The sequence below is a fragment of the Rhinatrema bivittatum genome, chromosome 1 (assembly GCF_901001135.1).
Source record: "Rhinatrema bivittatum chromosome 1, aRhiBiv1.1, whole genome shotgun sequence".
Classification (NCBI taxonomy): Eukaryota; Metazoa; Chordata; class Amphibia; order Gymnophiona; family Rhinatrematidae; genus Rhinatrema; species Rhinatrema bivittatum.
The window spans coordinates 479206891-479219185 of NC_042615.1; positions in this window are offsets into that span (position 1 = coordinate 479206891).

Consider the following 12295-nt stretch of genomic DNA (forward strand, 5'->3'; position numbering starts at 1 on the left):
TCTTGCCATCCTTAATCAATATAGATCTGCAACCAATGCAGGAAAGCATAGTTACTTTGCTAACCAGACTGAAACATCAAGCGACAATCCAAAGAGTTATTTGCTGTTGTCAAACACCTCAAATCTTGCCCTCTAGCACTGGCTATCTACCCTTCAATTCTAAATGGCACCTTGCTATACAAATCCTTTGCAAATGTTTTCAATCTAAAACTACTGACCTATATGCAAATTTCTCTCCATAATCTGTTACAGGAACTGAGTTATGGAATAAGCTACCTTTAACCTTACGCAAGCTGGAATGTACCAAGGTTTTTTAAAAAGCAGCTTAAAACTCATTTATTTGAACTGGCATTCTTTTAATAATTTTTTAAGATTGCAATGATGGCAGAAGCTAGTGCTTTATTATATCTATGTATTTTGTTTTATTTTACCATAGTTATTTTTACTTCTTTCTAAATATTTGTTTTTATTATGATTTTTATTTTATCATTTTTATCCTGTTGTTTACATTTTGTATTTATTGTAAGTTTTAAACTAATATGTATGTTTTATTGTGAGCCCCTCGGAATTTCAGATGATGTGACATATAAATCTATAAAATAAATAAATCTTTAAAAAAACATCTGCTGATCCCACAGATTTTCAGAACTTCCATCCTATCTCATCCCTACCCTTTTTATCAAAGATAATCAAATCAGCTGGCCTCAAACAATTTTCTCAGTTTATTGATATTCATTTCATTTTGGAGCAATACTAATTTGGATTCAGAAAGTTCCACAATATAGAAATTCTTTTACTCTCTAGTACAGTTATATAGAGGGTTTCAACTCAGGTACTAATTCTGCTGGAATTTAGTTCTGCCTTTGAATCACAACATTCTTCTTTCTTCTCTTTCTGATATTGGACTCTCAGGTACTGTTCTTTCCTGGTTTAGATCCTATCTGACTGACAGAACACAATTGAGGATAGCCAATAACATTTCTTCCTGATTATCACAAAGGGTGTCCCACATTGCTCAGCACTCTCAGCAGCCCAGTTTAACATTTATCTTGCACCACTCTGCCGCCTATTATCTACTCTTGGTTTTCATATAGACTTTACACAAATGATACCCAGTTTTTTCCCCTATTAAGGCTTCATAGTCTTCCATCTCACATTTTGTTTTCCTCTGTCTCTTCCATCAGAGCATAGTTTAGCCATAACAAACTATCTCTTAATCTTAGAAAAACTGAAATTATGTTTCTAGGTTGTGCCATCCTGTTAAATACTCCTTCGCTGTTACAATTTGACTGACAATCTATATCCATTGTCAAAACTGTTCACAATCTTAGCATACTGTTGGATTCTACCGCATCTATGCATGCCCATGTAAAGATGGTTGTACACATTCTTCAAATTTCAACTGCTTCGCCACTTCAAACCTCTGCTAGACTCAAGCAACTTCAGGACCATCCTGCAATCCTTAATAATTACCTCCTTAGATTCTATAATGCCTTATACATTGGTCTCCCATACTCAACCCTTAGACCATTACAGAGAGTTCAAAATTCTGCTGCACGCCTTCTCACTGGTACCAGGAATCGAGAATACATTATAGAAATTCTGCAGTCCCTACATTGGATCCCCATTCAGTCATGTATCCAGTACAAACTTGCATACATAACTGATAACCTCTTGTATCACGTTATATTTCCATGGATTACCAGTATCCTCAAACTCTAAATCCCGATGAGGACACTCCTCTGCTCAGCCTCCCAATCACTTCTGGAAATTTCTTCTCTACGAGTCACTAGATTATCAATCATACGAGAAAGGATTAGCTTGCCTGACCTTCTAGAATTCCCTTCCGCAGTATCTAAGCTCCCTAAATGACTCAAAAGAGATTAAGAAGGCTCTATAAACATTTATTTTCAGCTGCTTTTTTCTTCAGGATCACCTGCCATCCAGGCATTTCCCTAGTTTAGCCTCCTGTTTCTATGTCCCTCTCAGTTGCTCAGTTGCACCAAGACGCAGAAATCTTTTAATGTGATAGATTTATCTGTTGTGTGTCACAGTTTGTTGTACTTCTGACTTTCTATGCATGTTATTATGTTTCTCGCCCTGAACTTCACATGATGCAGGCTACAAATAATTTTAAATAAACAAATAATAGTATTCTTTCTAGCCTCACTCTTTTAACAGGTCCCATGCAGTCCATTTACCAGAAATGTGCTGCATCCACCTTAGAAATAGCTACATGTATAATACTAAAGTCTAAAAATTGTAAAGCATGTTGGAACATATTTTCAATAAGATACGTAACTGACAAAGTACACACATACCTTTCAGCCCACACAAAGTTTCTTGATCTTCAAACACCAACTACTTACATACAGGCTGATGCAATATCGGCATGCGAAAAATGGGCACTGATGACTGAGCACCCACTTCCCTAACGCATGCCCATCCACCTCTCCCTGGCGTGTGATGCAGTAGGCAAATGAGCCCACTGCATTAAAAAGGAGGTGCCCAGGAGATGTGGCTGAGTGCGGGTTAGGAAAACAGACATTCAATTTTGCGTGCATCCGTTTTCCTGACCTGACAGCAGGAAAGACATTAAAAAATTTTTTTATTTTAGGTTACTCCTATTTTCGGTTCCTCCATTTTAATACCGCCACAATATTAAGTAAGAGGAACTACAGAAAAGCAGTATTTTCTGCTTTTCTGTTAATGTTTGGGGCACCTCAAAACTTAACGCCAGCTCCGGGGCTGGCATTAATTTTTGAAAGTAAAAATGTGCGCGTCAGGCACACATTTATTTTTTACATAAGGGGGGAATAGCTAATAGCCTCATCAACATGGCATTTACATGTGATGAGCGCTATTAGTATTAATATTAATTAATTAATAGCTATTAATTAATTAATAGCTATTAATATTGCATAAGTGGTCATGGACGCTCGTCCAAAACGTGTGTCCAACCTCAGGTTAACCTGTGCACTTGCCTGAACGCACGGTATTACATCAGCCTAATAGGATCCATGTACTAAAGGTTTTCTCCTTTATTAGTAAATGCTTAGTAAATGACCCCCACAGTTTGTTGGAAGATTGGGTGCTTATGCACGGATTAATTATGTGCATACTTTTTTGAAAATTCAATGTGTGCATAGTTTTCTCTCTGACTAGGTTATGTCCTTGGGAATGACTCTGTTTACTGCAAATGTGCATTGTGAAACTACATGGGTACTTTTTATCTGACTGAAAATCCACTTAGGCAAATTCAGTCATTCTAACCACGTAATCCCTGATTTTACCCTGTACTACCCATTTGCCCCATTATGATCTTGTTTAGATTATATATATCCTATATATTCTTAGCATACTGCAACCTTATTGCAGTGCACGTGCTGCTTCTGATTTTCTTGAATCCTTGAATTTCAGTTTCGGTAGGACAGGGGTAAGGTTTGGAAGAATTTCTTGACACAGTATATGCTGATGGGGTTTTTTGCTGGGGGTGCGGGGGGAAGAAAATTGAAATGTGGAAATAATTATATTTGATCTTATCCAGTGTATCTAAGGAACCAATGAATGCAGGATTACTGTTTGAGACCCTTATTTAAAATAAAATGTTTGAATGATAAATGGTTAGAAATATACATCATTCCTATTTTTAACAGTAAACCAATATCCTAAAATTGACATTAATGTTTATCGATTGTATCGTTTGATCAAATGATACAAGATACTCTTTTTTTGTTGTTGGACAGCTGAGCACTAGTGTTTGGGAAAGAAAAGATTTTCTATCAACTAGTTTGAGAATTCCATTCCTTAGCTGCTGGACGCATTCATATTGTGCTCACTGGAACGGCAACTTTGAAACAGCCACGAGTGCGCACATGTACGCACGTATGCCGGCTCGGGCCAAAGGACATGGTCGTATTATAACCTATGGGGCAGATTTTCAAAGGGGTACGCGCGTAACCCCTGAAAAGCTGCCCCTTCCATCCCCTGCGTGTGCAGAGCCTATATTGCGTAGGCTTGGCAGCGCGCGCAAGCCCCGGGGTGCGCGTAAGTCCCGGGGCTTTCCTGGGGGACGTGTCGTGGCCGGCGCGTCATCGGGGGGCGTTCGGGGGCATGGCCGTGGCCTCCGGACCAGCTCCTGGACTGGGATATGGCACGCCGGCAGCCGACCCGCGCGCGCAATTTACGGTTGCCTCGGGCAGGCGTAACTTTTGAAATAAAGGTGGTAGGGGGGAATTAGGGCCGGGGGGGGGGCGGATTAGTTAGGGGAAGGAAAGCGAAGGTGGGGGGCGCCAGAAAGAAAGTTCCCTCCGAGGCCGCTCCGGCCTCGGAGGGAATGGAGGCAGGCTGTGCGGCTCGGCGCGCGCAGGCTGCCGATTTTGACCAGCCTTGCATGCGCCGACCCCGGATTTTAAAAGATACGCAAGGCTACACGCGTATCTATTAAAATACAGCGTACTCTTGTTTGCGCCAGGTGCGCGAACAAAAGTACGCGCTCACGTACTTTTTAAAAATCTGCCCCTATATGTGTATATGTGTGCACACGTGGTATAAAATAGGTATAAAATGTGCATACATGTACACACAATTTTATATGGCCACATGCATATGCATGCAAATGCTGCCTCTATCGCGTAAGTGGAGGGATTTTAGTAGACATGTGCGCTGGCGCAATTACCAATTTCCCCAGTTTCTTCCCAGTTTTCCCAGGTAAAGGATAGGACTTCTAAACCCCCTAGTTAATTAGTATCCTTTTTACCCTGTTAGCCCCTACCCTTAAAACCCCATTTTAGAAACTTACATGCCATCCATAGCAGAAGTAAAGTTACATTGTAAGGGACCCCGGCACGTGCTTGTGCGTATAAGAATTTACTTGCTGGTTTCAATCATAAATCCGGGAAGCTCATTCCCCGCCCCTTTTTCGTTAAAAAAAAAATGTTTGTGAGCATACCGGGAGCGTATGCGAGCGTCTTTCAGAATCAGCGTGGCGTGTTCCGGTCCGACTTCTGTGCGTGTCTTCCGGCTTTGGCACGCCCTGGGCTTTTACATTTTTCCTAAAAGGAAAGTGGTTAATGGTGTTAGCTCAGCGGCCATTCTGCTGAGTCGGGTGATGAGGAATACTTTATTACTTTTGTCACTGTGCAAAAAAAAATGAGTACACCCAGGACAAACAGCAGGATTTTCAAGACATTTAGCAGCTTAACTTCACAAAACAAAAATATTGTTCAGCTAGGAAGTCTTGTGTACCTGACTGGATGACTGGACTTTAGGACCCATCCTTTTAGGCATCATGGAAGTTGTTTTTTAAGACTTTTCGTCTTATATTGCTGAGTGGTCACAGACAATTATGCTGTCCCTTTTGAAGGAGTTTTTTTTCCCTGTTTAATTTAAATTAAGGTAATGGTTGGTCTGTTTTATGTGAGTGCAGGATATGCAGCCAGGGAGGATGGAGAGGAGTTGGGTGAAAGAGATTGGAAGAAAAAGGAATGAAATCCAAACCTTGATCTCACTTGATCCATTCATGTGCAGACCTGATTAATCTAAGCAAACGTCCCACAGTTCCCACCACTGCCACACAACATTAACTTGAAATATTCAAACAATACTATTGGAGCCAAAATAAAACAAAATCCCAAAATAATTTGTCTCCTAGCTGAATGTCATTATGGTATCAGAATTAAGTATACTTTTCTACTCTAAACTTAAAAAAAAAAAAGCCTAAAAAAATCTTATTTAAAACCTTTAAATGACTCAAACGGCCAAAAAAAATGGATAAGAGCCAGATCTCAGATACATTCTTAGAAATGAGATATATGCTGAAGCCTTGCACTGTACAAGAATAATTGTATACACTTCTGCTACATGCCAAGTGCCCAGAATAAAAACTAAAATATCTCCAAATGATTATTATGAGCATTAAGTACAAAGCAGAGAGAACAATTCCAGGATCTTATAACATAACCACCACAGTATTAAATATGGCTTACCGAGTCTAGACCAGGGGTGGCCAACTCTGGTGCTCAAGAACCACAAACAGGCCAGGTTTTCAGGCTATCCACAATGAATATGCACGAGATAGATTTGCATAGAATGGAGGCAGTGAATGCAAATCTATCTCGTGCATATTCACTGTGAATAGCCTGAAAACCTGGCCTGTTTGTGGCTCTTGAGCACCAGAGTTGGCCACCCCTGGTCTAGATGATGTACTGTACGTCACAGGAATTTAAAAGGGATGCTTCTAGGTGCAGCCCTTAGGGAACCATAATTTTCTCCTCCCACACACTGCTTCCAATTTTCTTGTTTTGCATTATCATAACGAATATTTGTCTAAACATTTGTAAATACCCCAAATGTTTCTATTCCAAGTCAAATACATATTTTTTAATGTACTTGGGTTTATATTGTGGCATGTCACTTTGCATGTTCATTTTATTTTCACTTACTGTATATTCCACCTTTCAGGTACTTCAAAGCGGATTTCATTCAGATACTGTAGGTATTTCCTGTTCTGCACTGATTGTGTTACATACTGACTTGTATACCACTTTGTGCTCAGGAGAATTGTGCTGTGCAAGATTGCAAGAGATTAACTAATCACTGCCTTCTGATAGTAAATCAATGTTGGAAAAAGAGAAGATACTTAATATAGCCTTTAGTGCAGGGCTCTGATAATGCCGATGCTAAGGGCGGGCATTGTTTTATCCTGGGTGGCGTGCATGGATTTTTCTTCTTCCTCTTTCATTCTTAACTAGGCAGTAGTCACCTTGTTGGCCCAGTAGTGATCAGTGAAGTTGCCATGTAAAGTTACTCAGTAAGAGACACGGTGAGAGAAATGTACTCTATTCAGTTATTCTCTCCCATCTCAGAAAGGCAGAGAAATGATTGACAGAGCCCTCTAGGAGCTGTGTTCTGATTCTGGAGGAAATCAGAACTATAAGTGGCCATACCTGTTATTGAAGCAACAGAAAAAAAAAAAAAAGATGCAGTGCAAGAACTCTGAAGATCTTTTAGGTACTTAGTTACCTTTTTCAAATGTAATCCACGTCGTCCTCAAAGCTCATGTACTACAGCATCATTCTTGCTGAACTAATAAAAGATTAGGCAAATTGACTTTTTCGAATCGATAATAATAGCACTGTAGCTTCAAGAAAGAAAAAAATCTTTGGTCGAGTCTTACTAAAAATACCTAAATATTCTGGAAATGAATAGCAGCTATTTCGATACTTGAAGTATCCAAAATTAAAACCTACATGGTATTAATGTATTCTCTTTCATTACAGCTATGAATTTCGAATGCAGTTGTTGAGCTTAATGGGGATCCTTTGTTCATTTTGGTTTTCCGCCTTTCCCTATGATCATGCATGCTCAATTCTAGGCAGATCCTGCTCTACCTTCTCTTCCCAGGCACCAGGTATGCATCTGATTATCTTCTGGGCAGTCAAAAAAAAAAAAAAAAGACAGCCTAATTACATCTCCAAAGGCCTGACTCAGCATCCTAGTAATTAAACAAAGCACACTGCATGCATTCAGAGGAAGAAACACACAAACTATCGCTTTGTACTTACTAACACAAGATAGCATTTCAGAGGAAATATGCTGGTGGCACTGTATTAAAAGGCTTTATGTGTTCTATTACTTCCTAGCACCTGGTAATCTCACATATATATTGTTCAAACCTGGTTTAATATCCAGTGAATTTTTCTGGTAGTTAATCTTAGTTCCTGAATGTACATTGAGTAATAGTAAACCTCAAGGCTAAGACTCTGCTATTATAAAAAAAAGGCAGTGAGTACGGGGACTGAGTCAGGTCAGGCCATGTGCTCACAGGATCTGACCCCCCCCCCCATGGAAGTACAGTGGAAGTGGGGGCCTGTGAACACATGGCCCGGCTAGACTCAGTCCCCACGAGCACAGCTTTTTTTTTTTTAAAACACCAGAGTCGGAACTGTGAGGTCTGCGGAGGGAAAGTGGTCTGGGCGGGAATCGGGTTGGATCGGATTAAGAGCGGTAAAGTTTAGAGGTCCATGAGGCCGAAAGTTTGCCACCCCCAAACTTACTGTGCCTATTGGGAAATGCAGGCCTGAGGCCGAGCAGCGCTCTGTTAGGAGAGAGTGCAGTCTGCAAAAGTGTTAGAAATAAGGAGAAAGCTGTCAGAAAAGAGGCTAAAGGCAGTAAGACAAGGACATAGCTTTTAAAGGAAATAAAAAAGAATTAGAGTGGTATGCTGCGAGGACTGCCACCTCACCCAGGCGAACCGGCTGATCCAGTCCTGGTTTTGCTCCATTGAATTCATGGAGTTGTACTTCTGATCTCGCTAACACAAGTAGGACTGTGATGTATCTCTTTGATCACAATGGGGATAAAATCCTCAGGACTGGCTCTCCCTGTTTGGATTGACTTAGGTGGGATGGCAATCCTAGAGACTGAGGTGGGCAATAGGGAGGCAGCCTCAAACATGTTACAGAAGGGACAATGATTTTTATTTTCGCTGGGAATTATTTAAGTTGTTACTGGCATTGTGTGTACATCTACAACAATTGCTGTCAGACTGGTTGAAACATAAAACGTGTTTGCTCATATTGAACCCAGATTCTAGTTTAAACACGTGCACATAAAAGCCAATAAGTACTAGGCTATGGCCACTGCAACAACCCTAATTTAGCTGCTCTATACGCCCCCTGCAAAAAACATTTCCCCATATATGATCTGGAGTCTACAAATCTCAATTTAAACCACGATCAAGTGAATCAGATAGCAAAAAGGAAAACAAATTGTAAAATCATTAAGCCTAGCACTCACAAACCGCATGTTTTTTCATCAATTCATTTCTCATATTTCTTTGAAATGAGTTCATAGAGTTTAGGGGAGAAATATATATTTTTACACACAAAAGCCTTGTGCAGAGAAAATTTTTCATTCTACTGATCACATGCAGTTTCATTGATCCTACAATGCCATTGTAAACACCTATGTAGTCACCTAACTGGTGGTCATTCCCCTCCTACTGAATGGGTATGTTTGATTATTAAAGATAGATGATATTCTTTACATCACTTACCAGAGTGACCTAATGGAGTTAGCATGGGGTAGCTGGGGAGGCCTGCCTTCTTGCATCTCCATCTCTCTAGAGTTTAATTAGGGGGTCTTTGTTCTAAAGGGCTCTTACGCTCGGTGGTCCACGGGTTATTCCCACAGACTGCCGCTCTCACCTCCGGCCCGGCCCAAAGAAATATGCCACATCCTGGCACGATGAGGACCCCGGGCTTGCCGCATTGCCGCCCGCAGGAGGAGCACCATTCCCCGACTTGGTCTCAAGCCACCAGTACTCGCAGCTGAGACGCCACTGGCAGGGCTCGAGGCAGCGCATCCTCTTTATGCACGTGTGTGCTCCTTGTCTAAATTTAAAGGGACCACGGTGGGAAAGCGGCCCCCCCTGATGAGCTCACTACCCCGAGCCTATAAAAAGCTACTTTTGCTGATGCTCCAGGCCTTAGCAATAGATCATCTCGCTTCGAGAAGTGCTTTGCCTCCATGGTCCTGTTCCTGATTCTTGTTCCTGTTTATGCTCTGTGTTCCTAGATTCCTGTTTGGCAGTCTGATTCGTCTTGAGTTCTTGTCTTCATGGCAAGTCTCCCCTTGTCTTTCAGTGTCTCCTGCTCCTGTGATCCTCCGCCTTCCTCTTCGTTCTCCGTCCTGCTGGATTGGACTACTGGCTTGACCTCAGACCACCTTTGACTGACTTAGATTGGATTTCTGGCTTGACCCTCAGACTGGATCTCAACATTGATTGATCACCGCCTGCCATTGACCACTACCTTCTCATTGTTTCTGATTGAACTCTGCCTACTTCAACCACTGCCTGGATCATGATATTCTCCAAACTCTGCCTGCCTCCAACCACAGCCCGAACTTGACCATGCCTGACCACTGCCTGCCCTGATTGCTGCTTGCCCTGACTTCGCCTTCTTTCTCCATGCTGGCCTACAATGTCTTCATCGTTGCTTCGTCACCTTTACAGAGACCTGCACCTAAGACCAGTTGGCCCTGGCACCCGAGGGCTCAACCTAAGGTGAAAGTAGGCTTGTATTGGCGAAGCTCCAGTAGGGCCTCTGCTCCAACCAGCACCACCTGCTGATGGTGAGGACCTGCAAGGCTCGTCCCTGCAGGTTGCACCAACTCTGCCTCAATCTGTGTCCACATACAGGTGTATTAACACTAATGGAAGCATTAACTCATGTTTAAACATAGTTCAATGTGATTTGATGATTACATTATTTAGCATACTTGAAGACATTTTAATGAGCTTCATTGCATGCAAATCAGTTTATTAATATTTAAATAGTTTACTGCAAATCACATTACATCAAATCCAAGCAATTATGCAGTAACCTACTGGCTAATGCTCAAACTTTATCTCAAGAGGTGAAGTGAAGGGGTTTTTGTTTTTTTTGTGAGCATTGGTATGCTAATTTGTTTGATGATGTGGCCATTCTCCCTCACAAAGTGAAATTCTAAAAGGACCTCCATGGCCAAATCTTACTGAACCCTCCCTTCTTGTACCATTCTAGGGTCAATGTGCCTGCTGCAATTTGATTTGCACCACCCAATGTGAAAAAAAGAAATTCTGCAGCCCCAAAAGCTCCCTCCTCTTGCATAAATGATGGACTTCTGTGACTCAATGCCCCCTCCCCCAATCTACCGAAACCAATGTTCTCATTTCCTATTAGCATGCTTGCTCCAATGTATAAAATATCACTGTCTTAATACTGTCTTTTTGCCTGTACACATGTTGCTGTCCATTGTAAAACATAAAGATGTTTATTTGCTTGGACTGAATGGGTAAAATGTGATGAATGAGTCTATTTTCAGTTCATTTAATTTCAAGCAAAACAAATGAAACATAGAAATATAGAAATGAAGGCAGAAAAAAGACCAAATGGCCCATCCAGTCTGCCCAGCAAGCTCCCACACTTATTTTCCCATACTTATCGGTTTCACCGACTACCAAGTTCCTATTGGCACCCGGGTCTCCGGGACTCCACCTCATCCAGTACATTACCTGCATTACATTACATTACCTACATTAGTTGCTGCCTCTGGGCTGACCTCGATCCACCCATCGATGACCACTGACGGAGGCCACCTAAGTCCAGCCGGCCCCGGCACCCAAAGGCTCAACCTGCGGGGAACGAGGGCTGGTATTGGTGAAGCGCCAGCCGGCCTCCGTCCGTCAGCCATCTCCGCCTGCCGATGGTGGGGACCCGTAGGATCCCTCCTACGGGTAGTGTCACCCCCACTTCGGCCCAAGGGTCCACCTCCAGCGCAACATTCTGTTTGCATCCTCCCATTAAGAGGAAGAAGCTGCTAACAAATATGTAGAAAAGTGAGGTGAACATAGCTTTTCTTCAGGAAACCCACCCAGAAGATGGAGAAGATCACAAGTTACAACAGGAATGGGTAGGCTAATGTTGTTTTTCATCTTTCAATTCGAGACAACGGGAAGTGGCCATTCTAATTAATAAAAATGTCATTTTTGAAAAAGAGAAGTGGATTTCTGATCCCAATGTCCATTATGTTATCGTAGTGGGGAACTTGCAGGGGATAAAGGTGGTTTTGGTTAACTTACATGCACCAAATACTTATTCACACAGTTTTGTTTTTCTAATTTAATTGCCAAAGTGTTGACATGGGAAGGGTATGCTATTATCATGGGAAGAGATTTCAATGTGGCCATTTGGTGGATTGCAAACCGCCTAAACTCCAATCAAGCTGATTTGGCGGTGGCATTTGTATCTCAGGAGCTGCAACTAATTGATTCCTGGTGGACATTGCATCTGGAAGACAAGGAGTTCACTTTTTTCCCATGTGCATAATGGGCCAGATTTTCAAAAGGTTACGTGCGCCGGGCCTATTTTAAAAAGGCCCGGTGGCGCACGTAAAGCCCCGGGACGCATGTAAGTCCCGGGGCTTGCAAAAACAGGGGGGGAGGGGCAAGGTGTGGGCGGGGCGTGGGCGGTACGGGGCAGGCTCCCTGCATAGCGTCCATATTTGCCGCTGTGCTGGGGATCACGTGCCGGCATTTGGCCGGTGCGCACAACTTGCGCCTGCCCAGAGGCAGGTGCAAAAGGTAAAACAAACATTTTGGGGGCAGTTAGAGTAGGACTAGGGGGGAGAAAGGTTAGGGGAAGGTCAGGTTAGAGGGAAGGGAACAGGGGAAGGCTGTGCGGCTCAACACGCGCAAGGTGCACAATTGTGCATTCCCTTGCGTGCGCCGACCCCTGATTTTATAACCTGC